At 40.6% G+C, this 14603-nt stretch overlaps 1 protein-coding gene across 2 annotated transcripts in view; it reads left to right on the top strand.

Annotated features, from left to right (window-relative positions):
• Nucleotides 1-14603, top strand: part of efl1 (elongation factor like GTPase 1) — a 301855-nt gene that overhangs the window by 158229 nt on the left and 129023 nt on the right. The gene's annotated exons all lie outside the window — the stretch shown is intronic.

Below are 14603 nucleotides of genomic sequence, written 5' to 3'. Positions count from 1 at the left end.
TTGGATGAGCTGAAGTTGACAGGATGGATGCCTGACCAGGAAAGCATTGGAATAGCGGAGTCTGAAGGTGACTTAAGACATGGATGATGGGAGAGATGATAATATATCTGTGAGGTTCTGTATTTTTCAGCATCAGCAGGACATTTAATATCTTTACCACATCAGTAGCCTGATATATGGCTATAGTAAATTTCCTGTATCCAGTGATGGGTGAATGATTGTTGCATTTACAACATTTAGTTTTACCATGAACTTTATGGGGAGCTGACTATGTAGCGTTCTCTGTTCAAACTGAGAAAGCAGCAAGGTGGATGCAACTAAACAGGAAATTGAGTGAATCTGTAATTGGAACATTGTGTTGCATATTCTGTTACTTTGGGTCATGAAATTGACCTAAAACTGGCTAGATGTTTTTTTTTTCCTAAAGATTGAGAGCTTCAGTCAGACTGTTTACTGCTTTTGCACAGAGATGAACCTTTATAATCAAGTGATTATATCAGCATGCAGACAGCAAGTGCACTTCACAGTTTAATCCTATTAATTTTAAGTCCTTTTTGTGGGAAAAAAGTCAAAAAATCAATTTGATTCAGCAACTTAATTAAAATAGCACTTGCCTTTATTTGTGCTTGAAAACATTTTGAATTAATAGATAATTCAAATTAAGTGACATAATTAAAAAGGAATAGGTGGTATTATACAGACATGTTATACAATCCATCAAAGTTAGAATATGGACAAGGAGAGGGGAAATTGTTGGAGTTTGCAGTGGATATAGCACGGATCTTCAAGCTCTGGATCTGAATCCAGTTTGGACTGTTTGGCTAACGTCTTCTCTGCCTTTTAACTCTAAAGGATCACATGTGAAGCCATTTCAGTCGTCACAACTAAGTAGCTGGTAGATTAATCAGCATAGCATTGCCCTTGATGAGAGTTTTAGAGAGGCTCAAATAAACATTGGTTAACAGGTCCTTCAACCTTTTCCAGGACAAAGCTCTTAAAGTTATACACCATGAAATAAGCTTAATAATTGGTAACAATAAGATAAATTAATAATTGCAGTGGCAGTTCACCTCTCCTATTTCTTTTTTCCTTCCTCAATGAGGTTTAGGAAGGGAATTCCAGAGAGTGAGGCTTGGTACTTACATTCGAAAATACGAAATAGGAGCAGAAGTAAGCCATTCAACCCCTCAAGTCTGCTCCGCCATTCAATAAGACCATGGCTGATCTGTTTGTGTTTCGAGTTCCACATTCCCATCTACCTCTGATAACCTTTGATTCCCTTACCGAACAAGAATCTATCTACCTCTGCCTTAAAAATAATCAGTGATCCCGCTTCCACCACCTTCTGAGGCAGAAAGTTCCAAAGTCATACAACCCTCTGAGAGAAAAAAATTCTCCTCATCCCTGTCTGACAAGGGTGACCCTTAATTTTAAAACGGTGTCCCCTAGTTCTGGACTCACCCACAAGAGGAAACGTACTTTCCAAGCCCACCTTGTCAAGACCATTTAGGATCTGATATGTTTCAATCAAGTCATTCCTCACTCTTGTAAACTCCATTGGAAACAAACCCAGCCTGTCCAACCTATCCTCATAGGAAAACCAGCTCATTCCAGTTATCAATCTAGTAAACCACCTCTGAACCACCTCCAACGCATTTACATCCTTTCTTAAATAAGGAAACTAAAACTGCACACAGCAATTCAAGATGTGGTCTCACCAATGCCCTGTATAACTGAAGCATAACATCCTTACTTTGATGTTCAGTTCCTCTCGGAATAAAGGATAGCATTCCATTAACCTTTTTGATTACGTGCTGTACCTGCACACTAACTTTTTGTGACTCATGCTCTAGAACACCTAGATCTCTCTGTCCCTTGGAATTCTGCAGCCGTTCTCCATTAAGTAATACTCTGCTTTTTTGTTCTTCCTGCCAAAGTGAACCACTTCACATATTCCCACATTGTAGAAAAGCAATCAGGGTATGTCCTGTCCACAAAAAGCAGGACAAATCCAATCTGACCAATTAACACCCCATCACTCCACCTTGGATCACCAGTAAGGTAATTGAAGTCATCATTGAGAGTGCGACCAAGCTATTACCGATGCTCAGTTTGGGTTCCGCCAGGGCCACTCGGCTCTAAACCTTCTTTCAGCCCTGGTCCAAACATGGACAAAAAAACTGAATTCGAAGTGAGGCAAGAGTAGCTGCCCTTGACCAAGTGTGGCATCGAGGAACCTTAGCGAAAGTGAAGTCTATGGGAATCATGGGAAATCCCTCCATTGGTTGGATTCATACCTGACATAAAGGAAAATAATTGTGGCTGTTGAAGACTAAACACCTCAGTCACAGTATATCGCTGCAGTAGTTCCTCAGGGTAGTGTCCTAGGTCCAACCATCTTCAGCTACTTCATCATTGACAGTCCTTCCATCATAAGCCTTAAATAGGGATACTCTCTTAATGATTGCACAGTGTTCAGTATCATTTGTAATGACTCAGATACCGAAGCAGTCCATGTCCATATGCAGTAAGATCTGAATAACACTCGGGCTTGAACTGATAAATGGCAAGTAACATTTGCACCACACAAGTGCCAAGGAATGACCGTCTCTAACGAGCGAGTATCTAACCATCTCCCCTTGATATTCTACAGCATTACCATCGCTGAATCTTCCACTGTCAATATCCTTGGGGTAACCATTAACCAGTAACTTAAATGGACTAGCCATATAGATACTGTAGCTGCAAGAGCAGGTCAGAGGCTTGGAACTCTGCAGTGAGTAACTCACCACCTAACCATCAAAGCCTGACCCCTATCTATTCGGTACATCAGGAGTGTGAAGGAATACTGTCCATTTGCTTGGATGAGTGCAGCTGCAACAACACTCAAGTAGCTCAGTACAATCCAGGACAAAGCAGTCTGCTTGTTCTGCACCATCCACCAGCTTAAACATTCACTCCCTCTACCACTGACACACATTGACAGCATTGTGTGCCATATACAAGATGCATTGCAGCAATTTACCCAGGCTCCTTAAATAGCACCTTCTAAACCTGTGACCTCTACCACCTAGAAAGACAAGGGCAGCAGAAGCTACCTCCTGCAAATTCCCCTCCAAGCCACACACCCATCCTGACTTGGCACTACATCACCGTTCTTCCAATGTCGTTGGGTCAAATCTTGGAATTCCCTTCCTAAAAGCAGTGTAGATGTACCTACACTAGATGGACAAGAATCACAGAATCATAACAGCGCAGAAAGAAGCTATTTAGCCCACTGTGTCTGCACCAGCTCTCCATATGAGCAGTTCACTTGGTGCCATTCTCCCATAACCCTGTACATTGCTCCTGTTTGGATAACAATCTAAATCCCTTTTGACTACAGTGTTTCTAGAAGGCGGCTCACCACCGCCAGCTCGAGGACAATTTGGGATGAACAATAAACGCTGGGCTGCCAACAGTACTTACACCCCAAGAAAGAATTTTTAAAAAAATTCTATCCCCAATAAACTTGAGTTCATCCAAAACTCGTGACTTTACTCCACTGTTCCTCTATTACCTCTGTGCTTGTTAACCACATTGGCTCCCGATCAAGCAATGCCATGATTTTCAAATTTGCAAAATATTTGTTTAACATCTCTGTTACTTTCTTATTCTTCATTATAGTTTCTCCTGTCTCCACCTTTAAAGGACCCACATTTGCTTTTGTATACTTGCTAAAACTCTTACAACATGTTTTTATATTTGTTGCCAATTTACTCTCATTCTGTTTTCTCCCTGTATATCAATGATTTGGTCATCTTTTGCTGATTTTTAAAGCACTCTGCCTTTACATTTATCACTTTTTAGGTGATATTGTAAATCTCTTCTTTTAATTTAATGCTCCTTTTAACTTCTGTAGTTAGACATAGTTGTATGAGGTTTTCAATGGGATGTGTATTCCTGAAGGGAATGTATACTTGTTGAGAATTATGCATTATTTGTTTAAATGTTTGCCGTTGATTATCAACTGTCATGTCTCTTAATCCAATTTCCCAATTACCTCAGCCCGTTCTCTCCTTGTACCTCAGTAACTGGCATTGTTTAAATTTAATGCCCTTAATTTGGTATCTTCAGCAAACTTTGCCATCGTTCTTCATGTGCCTATACCTAAGTTTCATAGAAACAGAAAAATGAACAAAGTTTAAAAATTTATATCTATGATATCCATTGCATTTGTTTTATCTATGTATTTTGATTTCCTCAGAATTTTCAATTAATCAAGCATAATCTGCACTGTACAAAATCCATGCTGACTGTCCTAATTTCATTCCGTATTATAGACAACTGAGGTGTGATAAATTGACTTTTAATTTTTTTCCCTCCTCTTGAAATCACAATGAAACAAGGAACCTTAAATACAGCAACCTCTGAATTTATCACCTAAAGGGCTATTCTTTATGTGCAATCTTGGATAATCAGTGTCAGACTGTTCATATCGGGGTGTGGGGGGACATAGATATCATGGTCAGATTTGATCTTGATTTCAACTGGTGTCCGCTGATGTGCACAGGATTGAAATTAGAAGCAGAACACTAATTGATGCCATTCCCCTCTCCCAACCCTCACGCTATTGTCCTCTTGAGATGAAGTAATTCGTGGCACTCCAGAGGTTAAACCTGGGCTTTATGACTTTGTATGGGTCAGTACGATGTTACCCACTGAGTCACTGGGGAAATAAAATGTTTATGCATATTATCCTTGCCTATTCTACTGGGTTATCTATCTGGACTCTGGTTATGGGAGAAGGTATATTAGCGTGTACTCTGCTAGTGCTCTGTTCTATCTGCTCTCAATGTTTTGCTGTTAAGATGCATATATTATACAATTTGGACAGATTATTTATCATGCTAACTATATATAAATTGAGCACAAATTATTGCCGTGGTAGTAGAATGAAATTCTCCATGCTGAACCATTTACCAGCAGTTTCAGTTCAATGAATAATGCAGCCATGATAAATGTGGTTTTCATTTCCTAGTCCTCTATTCAATTAGGATATCATATACAGTGATATTTTTTGCAGATCTGTGAATAAGGAACCATCTAGTTGGTGAGATAGGGAATTGATAACCCCTGGTTAATTGAAATGCCAATATGCCATACTCAGTGAGTGAGCCAATGTTTAACCAAGTAAATAAAAATTGGCCAGATGTTTGGGTTGGCACTGCACAAATGTCTAATAAATGTGTTAATCATATAATAATATGCAATCCTCTAAAAATATCTGTATGGCTATTGGGCATTCTGTCAAAAGTGAACCTGTTTTAAATATTTAACATTGACTAACTTTACAAAGTGCAATTACACTTGAAATGTATATGTAGCTGTCATTCTGAGGTAAGTTATAGTGTAAATAAGCTTTTCATTAACAATTTACTTTTTATAATCTGAATAGATAGATGTTGTTGGCTCCTGTAACTTATTTGTACTCTCACCCATATTAAATTTTCTTATTATGTTAAGATGTATGATACATTTAGAATTTCAGATGGACTTAGTTCAGTAATGCACTTTCTCTTAATGCTCCTTGTCTTTGGTTCTAAATTCTCATACTTGTAGTCTATGTTGCTCGGCCTAGAATCAGAAGCTAAGCTGTGCTGTTGTGTCTGAGTGTCACTGATGCATCCATTACAAATTGAATAATTGCAATGGACTTTTACTGAGACACTGTCATAGAACTCTTCAAACCTTGCAAATTTAGATGGATGCATGGGTTGAAATGCCTTTTTTTTTTGCATTGTTTAAAATATTTACATTTTGGGACAATTCAACTTAACCAGCATGAACTAGCAGACAGAAATAATGTTATCGCACTGCTGTTGGCCAGGAGTCAAATCATGTGCAGATAAATTGGCACAGTTTAAGTTTGGCTGTCTCATTATGTACTGTCTATCAATGTGCTATAGAAAAGAGTCATACTCGTGGCTTCAGGTTGCTGGGAAAGTTAACTGCAAGCTGTGTTTTGGTACAGACTAGAGACAAAAAAATTAACAGCATATTTAGGTGGAAATACTGATGAAGATATGTCTTACTGGATTTATTTTACATAATCTGATATTTAATGTGAAATAATTTATGTCTTGGCAAAACTATGGTTCAACACAGATTTATATTTCTCCTTTAAGAAGTTGGAAATTGAGGGACATTTTAATCATTGGCAGAGGGTGTTTTACCCCGTTCAGAGGCATTCATACTACAAGTCTTTGGTATTTTGTATTTTAAATATTTTAGTAGAGTCTATGTCTTCCTAGTGTAATCATTACTTCTAATTTATCATTTGATACATGTCATATAACAATTGAAATTATAGTTGTGCCCTTCATCTCTCATGTATGGATAGTTGTTTGTCATAGTTACTGTCACATTTCATTAGATTTTAATCAGCCTTTACAAGTAACTTCTTCAAATGAAAATAAGCATCCTGAGTACCAAATGTAGACATGTAGGAGTATTCACAATCTTAAAGTATACAGTGCCTTTCTGTAAGCATCATTCAAAAGTAGAGTAAGACACTAAAACTTATGCTTTTATTCTTTCGCAATATGAGAAACAAAAAGGAAAGTCGGTACATGTGTTGTATAAAACTTTGAGAGAAATTTTAAAGCTGTAAACCCATTTCAGTTTGGGATTAAATTCATTAATGATGCTAGTTTCACTGCTGTGGTTTCATTGTAATGTCATTCAGATTTGTGTTATATCTTGTACCCACTTACCTGGTTTAATTTATCCTTGGAATATGGCCATTGCTTGCAAGGTGGGCCTACATCTATTATTTCTGAGAAGGTAGGGAAGCTGGTTTTTTGAACTGCTGTCAACCATTTTGTAGCTGCTTGATACAATTGAGTGGCTTGCAAGGAAACAGTTAACACCCAACAATGCTGGCATGGAACTGGAGTCACATATAGACCAGACTGGGTAAGGGTGGGCACTTTCCTTCCTTAAGGGAAACTGATGGCCCAGTTGGGTTTTTAGAACAATCCAGCAGCTTTGTCATCACTTTTACTGATACGAGTTTTTTACATCCAGATTTTTAGTTACCATTGTGCAATTTGACTCTCATTCTCAGGATTATTAGCTAGGCTTCTGGATAACATTGCACCAGCACAACCTCTCTAATAATTATATATTTGTTAATTTATTTAATCATTTTCTGAAAGTCTACACTAAAGCTTTGAAAGCTGCTGTCAGTTATATCGTAAATTAAACAATGGTTGAGTTGTGGGTGATTTTGGTGTTGCCACAGTCTTTTTGAAAGAAACTGAGAAGAATGCATTTCCACTTTTAAGTGGTTGTAATTATGATGAGTCATGGCTACCCATGGTCCCTGAGGTTTGCATGATCAGATTCATAGTGCAGAAGAGGCCCTTCGGCCCATCAAGTCTGCACCGATACGTGAGAAACACCTGACCTACCTACCTAATCCCATTTACCAGCACTTGGCCCATAGCCGTGAATGTTATGACGTGCCAAGTGCTCATCCAAAGTACTTTTTAAAGGATGTGAGGCAACCTGCCTCCACCACCCTCCCAGGCAGTGTATTCCAGACCGTCACCACCCTCTGGGTAAAAAAGTTTTTCCTCACATCCCCCCTAAACCTCCTGCCCCTCACCTTGAACTTATGCCCCCTTGTGACTGACCCTTCAACTAAGGGGAACAGCTGCTCCCTATGCACCCTGTCCATGCCCTTCATAATCTTGTATACCTGGATCAGGTCGCCCCTTAGTCTTCTCTGCTCCAACGAAAACAACCCAAGTCTATCCAACCTCTCTTCATAACTTAAATGTTTCATCCCAGGCAACATCCTGGTGAATCTCCTCTGCACTCCCTCCAGTGCAATACATTCTTCCTATAATGTGGCGACCAGAACTGCATACAGTACTCCAGCTGTAGCCTCACCAAGGTTCTATACAACTCCAACATGACCTCCCTACTTTTGTAATCTATGCCTCGATTGATAAAGGCAAGTGTCCCATATGCCTTTTCCACCACCCCACTAAAATGCCCCTCCGCCTTCAGAGATCTATGGACACACACGCCAAGGTCCCTTTGTTCCTCAGAATTTCCTAGTGTCATGCTGTTCATTGAATACCATTGCCGTTCCTTGTCAAATTACTCCTTCCAAAGTGTATCACCTCACACTTTTCAGGGTTAAATTCCATCTGCCACTTATCTGCCCATTTGACCATCCCGCCCATATTTTACTGTAACCCAAGACACTCAATCTCACTGTTAATCACCCGGCCAATCTTTGTGTCATCCGCAAACTTACTAATCCTATCCCCCACATAGTCATCTATGTTGTTTATATAAATGACAAATAATAGGGGACCGAGCACAGATCCCTGTGGTACGCCACTGGACACTGGCTTCCAGTCACTAAAGCATCCTTCTGTCAACACCGTCTTTTTCCTACAACTGAGCCAATTTTGAATCCACCGTATCAAATTACCCTGTATCCCATGTGCCTTTGCCTTCTTTATACATCTCCCATGTGGGACCATGTCAAAGGCTTTGCTGAAATCCTTATAAACTGCATCAACTGCACTACCCTCATCTACACCTGGTCACCTCAAAAAATTCAATCAAATTTGTTCGGCATGACCTCCCTCTGACAAAGCCATGCTGACTATCCCTGATCAAACCTTGCCTCTCCAAGTGGAGATAGATACTCTCCTTAAGAAATTTTTCCAATAGTTTCCCTACCACTGACGTGAGACTCACTGGCCTGTAGTTCCCTGGCTTATCGCTACAACCCTTCTTAAATAACGGAACCACATTAGCTGTTCTCCAGTCCTCTGGCACCTCCCCCGTGGCCAGAGAGGAATTAAAAATTTGGGTCAGAGCCCCTGCGATCTCCTCCCTTGCCTCCCTCAGCAGTCTGGGACACAAATCATCTGGACCTGGAGATTTGTCCACTTTTAAGCCTGCCAGCAGCTCCAGTAACTTGTCACTCCCTATATCAATTTGCTTAAGAACCTCGCAGTCTCTCTCCTGAGTTCGATACCTTTATCCTCATTCTTTTGGGTGAAGACGGATGTGAAGTATTCATTCAACACTCTAGCGATGTCCTCTGGCTCCACCCGTAGATTGCTCCCTTGGTCCCTTGTGGGCCCTATCCTCTTCCCATTGATATACTTATAGAATATCTTGGGATTTTCCCTATTTTTACCACCCAGAGCTTTCTCATATCCCCCTTTTGCTCTCTTAATTGGTTTCTTAAGCTCCACCCTGCACTGTCTGTACTCCACTAATGCCTCTGCTGATTTGCTTCCCTTGAACCTGCTGAAAGCCTCTCTCTTCCTTCTCATCGTAACTTGAATATCTCTGGTCATCCATGGTTCTCTGGGCTTGTTACTCCTTCCTATCACCCTAGAGGGAACATGTTGAGCCTGTTCCCTCCCCATTTCCTTTTTGAACACTCCCCACTGTTCCTCTGTAGTTTTCCCCACAAGTAACTGTTCCCAGTCTACCTTGGCCAGATCCTGAATTATTTTACTAAAATCCACTCTCCCCCAATCCAAAACATTTTTTTGCAACTTGTCGATTTCTTTGTCCATAATAAACTTAAACTATACCATGTTGTGGTCGCTATCACTAAAACGCTCGTCCACCACCACCTCAGCCACCTGTCCGGCTTCATTCCCCAGAATTAGGTCCAGCAATGCACCATCCCTTGTTGGACCCTCTACATATTGACCTAAAAAGTTCTCCAATACACATTTCAAGAAATCCACTCCATCCAAGCCCTTTAAGGAACTAAAGAAATTTTCTCAGAGTTTTTCCTGAATTGCTGCAGGTTTTTGTTTTGCCTCGCCCAGGTGTCAGCTTGCTTAGGGATGAGTGAACAGTGTTCCACATTGTACTGTTGACTGGTTGGACCAGTCTTCTTATATTTTCATTTTAAAAATTTTAAACAGTCAGTCATAGAAACCTGTTGTAAAGTAGATCAGAGATTTATCAAAATGTTTCAAAAGTTCAGAACAATGAATTATGTTAAATCAGTTTACAGGAGCTCACAGCTGATTATGTAAATACATGGCCTATTGAGGAGAGGAAGCTTGGTGGAGGCAGTTGTTAGGGAGAGATGATGTGTTTAGACAGGATACTCAGGCTATCATGGTATGGGGCAGAGCAACTGGTCTTTTCCTGCGAGTCATCTTGTATGCTTGTACCTTCAATAATGTTAATCAGCAGAATATAAAAAGTTACTGTAATCTGTCATTACGCATATCCCCATCAACTCTTCTTCCTTCTGTCAATTTTTCTTGTCAGCGATGGTATTTTGTTATCACATATCACCCAGTTGATCCTTTTCTGTTTTTGTCAGCCACGGCTCAGTTGGTAGCACTTGCACCTGAGAGTCACAAAGTTCCGGGTTCAAGTCCTACTTCAGGACTTGAGCCCAAAAATCAAGGTTGACCACTCCCAGTTCAGTACGTGGGGGTGCTGCACTGTTAGAGGTGCTATATTTAAGATGAGACATTACATCATGGCCCATTTGATCCCTCAGAAGGATGTAAAAGATCCCATAGCACGGGAAGATGGTGGTATAGTGGTAACGTCACTGGACTAGTAAACCAGAGGCCCAAGTTAATGCTCAGGGGACACGGGTGCAAATCCCATCATGGCAGCTGGTGGAATTTAAATTCAGTTAATAAATCTGGAATATAGAGCTAATCTCAGTATTGGTGACAATAACAACCAACTATCATCGATTGTTGTAAAAACCTATCTGGCTCACTAATGTCCATTAGGGAAGGAAATCTGCCATCTGTACCCGGTCTGGTCTACATGTGACTCCAGACCCACAGCAGTGTGGTTGATCTTAACTGCTCTTTGAAATGGCCCTAGCAAAGCCACTCAGTTCAAGGGCAATGGGCAACAAATGCTGGCAATGTCAGCATCCCATGAAATAATTTTTAAAAATTTTGGAAGAAGAGCAGGGGAGGTGGCCACATTGTCTTGGCCAATGTTTATCCCTTAATCAACATCACAAAGATTCTCTGGCCATTATCAGGTTGCTGTTTGTGGGAACTTGCTGTGTACAAATTACTGCTGCGTTTCCTACATTACAACATTGACTGCACTCCAGAAGTACTTTGTTAGCTGTAAAGTGCTTTGAGATAGTAGTCATTAAAAGTGCTACATAAATGCACTTTTTTTTTTCTTTGCTGAATTGAAAGTAGTAAAATTCCTCAGGACATATGAATATTGAACGCAATCTTTCATATTAACATATTCAATGGTTTCCGGTTCCAAGTCCAGCTTAACTGTTGACTTTTTAACATTCCTGCAAGCAGTTTTCTTATATATAAACAAGCTGCATAACAAAATTTCATAGAATAAAAAATATATACTAAAATATAAACAATTTATTTTAAATTAACAGAATAAAAAGTTATCTCTGTCATCCAGATTAATATTTAAATCACACTTTATGTTATTGAATCATGGAAATTGCACTGTAGAAGAAAGCAATTCTGCCAATCATGCTGGTGCTAGCTCTTCAACTAAACCATTTTGTCTGATCTCAATTCCCTGTATCTTGTATCATAGGCTTATGAAGATTGGTTGTGTTTGAGCTTGTCTAAAGAAGCAAGTTAATTTATAGTCTTGTTCTTTCACAATACAACATATGACATTCATATCACTGATTTTTTTTTGTTATTATGTTTTGCTTTTACACGAGGAGAATTGAATAAATTTGGTTTGGTTTTGTGGGGCATTCTGCAAATTTTGTCACTAGGAGGTGCTGTAGTGTTATGCATAGACATTTTCCTTTCCTCCCTTTAGTCCCAACACCTGATAACCCAACCAACTATAATTTCAAATCCAGAGAAAAATCTGAGTACATATGCCAGTGAAGACAGTTTCAAATTAGAGTCTCCTGGTTCATGGCATCATTCATGAAAATGCTACACCATTTTCAGTGAAAACAGGTTACCTGGGAGACCTGTTGGTAGAGTGAATTCATCTTACTGTGTGAAGAGAGGTCTGAATTTGACTTGCAGCCGCTATTGATATGGTAATGTTTGTGATTAGACGGTCCTTTGTGAAATTTTTGTCACTATTAAAAAGGGAATTCTTATGAGTTTTTTTGCATTCATTTTACATTTTTTTCTTACAGTAATACACAGACAGCATAAGCTAGCAGCAGCTGCTCTACTGATTAGTCAGTCACTGGCTCTGAATTTAGTAAACCATGGATTTAAGTCTTGGTCAGTTCCCTTCAAGACAGACTGTATACAAACAGTCAAACCAAATGTACAGCTAACAGATTATGGGATACCATATGCTCAAGTCCATCTGTTAAGGAAACATGAACATAAAGTTTTCATTGATCAATGATGCTTAGGCTCAAAAAGTTAATATCCTTCCCTCATATAACTGGTTAGGTTATTAGAATCAATTTTGAGTTAACAGCTTGTTATTCTATTAGTTACTGAATATTTTCTGATTGCTACTTAAACATCTATCTGTCACTGAATCATCTGTCCGTGACAGTATTGGTAGGGGTGACCACCGCACAGTCCTTGTTGAGACGAAGTCCCATCTTCATATTGAGGATGCCCTTCATCGTGTTGTGTGGCACTACCACCATTCTAACTGGGATGGATTTAGAACAAATTTAGCAACTCAAAACTGAGGTGCTGTGGGCCATCAGCAATAGAATTGTCTTCAACAACAATCTGTGACCTCATGGCCTGGCATACCCCTCACTCTATCATTACCATCAAGCTGAGGGATCAACCATGGTTCAATGAAGAATGCAGCAGGGCATGCCAGAAGCAGCACCAGCTGTACCTAAAAATGGGATGTCAACCTGGTGAAGCTACAACACAGTTTTATGCCAAAGAGTGGAAGTAGTATGCGATAGACAGAGCTAAGTGATCCCACAACGAGCAGATCAAATCTAAGCTACGCAGTCCTGCCACATCCAGTCGTGAATGGAAATTAAACAAATAACAGGAGTAGGTTCCACAGATATCCCCATCTTCAAGACAAAGCAGAAGCATTTGTAACCATCTTCAGTCAGAAATGCCGACTAGATGATTCATCTTGGCCTCCTCCTGAGGTCCCCAGGATAACAGATGCTAGCCTTAAGCCAATTTGATTCACTACATTTGATATTAAGAGATAGTTCAAGTTATTGGATACTGCAAAGGCTATGAGCCCTGACAACATTCCAGCAATAATACTGAAGGCTTGTGCTCCAGAACTAGCCATGCCCCTAGCCAAGTTGTTCCATTACAGCCACAACACTGGCATCTTCTACCCAGCAATGTGGAAAATTGCCCACGTATGTTCTGTTCACAAAAAGCAGGACAAATCCGTCTACTCTCAATTATTAAAGCGATGGATGGGTTGTCAACAGTACTATCAAGCCACACTTACTCAGCAATAACCTGCTCACCAGTGCACAGTTTGGGTTCTGCCAGGCCTCTCGGCTCCTGACCTCATTACAGCCTTGGTCCAAACCTGGACAAAAGAGATGAACAAAAGAGCTGAGGTGAGTGTGAATGTCCTTGACATCAGGGTAGCACTTGACCAAGTTTGGCATCAAGGAGCCCTAGCAAAACTGATGTCAATTTGGATAAGGAGGAAAACTCTCCAGTGGCTGGAGTCAACCTAGCACAAAGGAAGACGGTTGTGGTTGTTGGAAGTCAATCATCCAGTCCCAGTACATCATTGTTGAAGTTCCTTAGGGTGGCGTCCTAGGCCTAACCATCTTCAACTGCTTCATCAGACACCTTCCCTCCATCATAAGGTCTGAAGTGGGATGTTTGCACGATGTCCAGCACCATGCATGACTTGTCAGACAGTGCAGCAGTGACAAGTAACATTTGCACCATACAAGTGCCAGGCAATGAAAAACTCCAACAAGAGAGAATCTAACCATCTCCCCACGGCATTCAGTGGCATTAGCATCACTGAATTCCCCACTATCCTGGGGGTTACCATTGACCAGAAATGGAGCTGGACCAGCCATATAAATACTGTGACTACAAGAGCAGGTCAGAAGCTGGGAATTCTGCAGCAAGTAACTCATATCCTGACTCCCCAAAGCCTTCCCACGAATACAAAGCACAAGTCAGGAGTATGATGGAATTCTCTCCACTTGCCTGGATGAGTGCAGCTCCAACAACACGTGAGAAGCTCAGTACCAACCAGGACAAAGCAACCCATCCGTTACCTTAAACCCCCACCACCAGAGCACAGTGGTAGCATTGTATACCATCTACAAGATGCACTGAAGCAGTTCACCAAGGCTCCTTTGACAGAACCTTCCAACCCCATGACTTCTACCACCCAGAAGGACAAGGACAGCTGGTGCATAGGAACACTACCATGTCCAAGTTCCCCTCCAAGCCACACATCATCCTGACTTGGAACTATATCACCGTTCTCTCACTGTTGCTGGGTCAATATCTCGAAACTCCCTTCCTAACAGCACTGTGGGTATACCTACACTATATGGACTACAGTTCAAGTAGGTGGCTCAATGGCAATTAGGGATGAGCAATAAGTGCTGGCCTAGCCAGCGACGCCACATCACGTGA

The sequence above is a fragment of the Carcharodon carcharias genome, chromosome 26, assembly GCF_017639515.1.
Source record: "Carcharodon carcharias isolate sCarCar2 chromosome 26, sCarCar2.pri, whole genome shotgun sequence".
Classification (NCBI taxonomy): domain Eukaryota; kingdom Metazoa; phylum Chordata; class Chondrichthyes; order Lamniformes; family Lamnidae; genus Carcharodon; species Carcharodon carcharias.
This window is presented reverse-complemented; position numbering and strand designations above follow the sequence as displayed.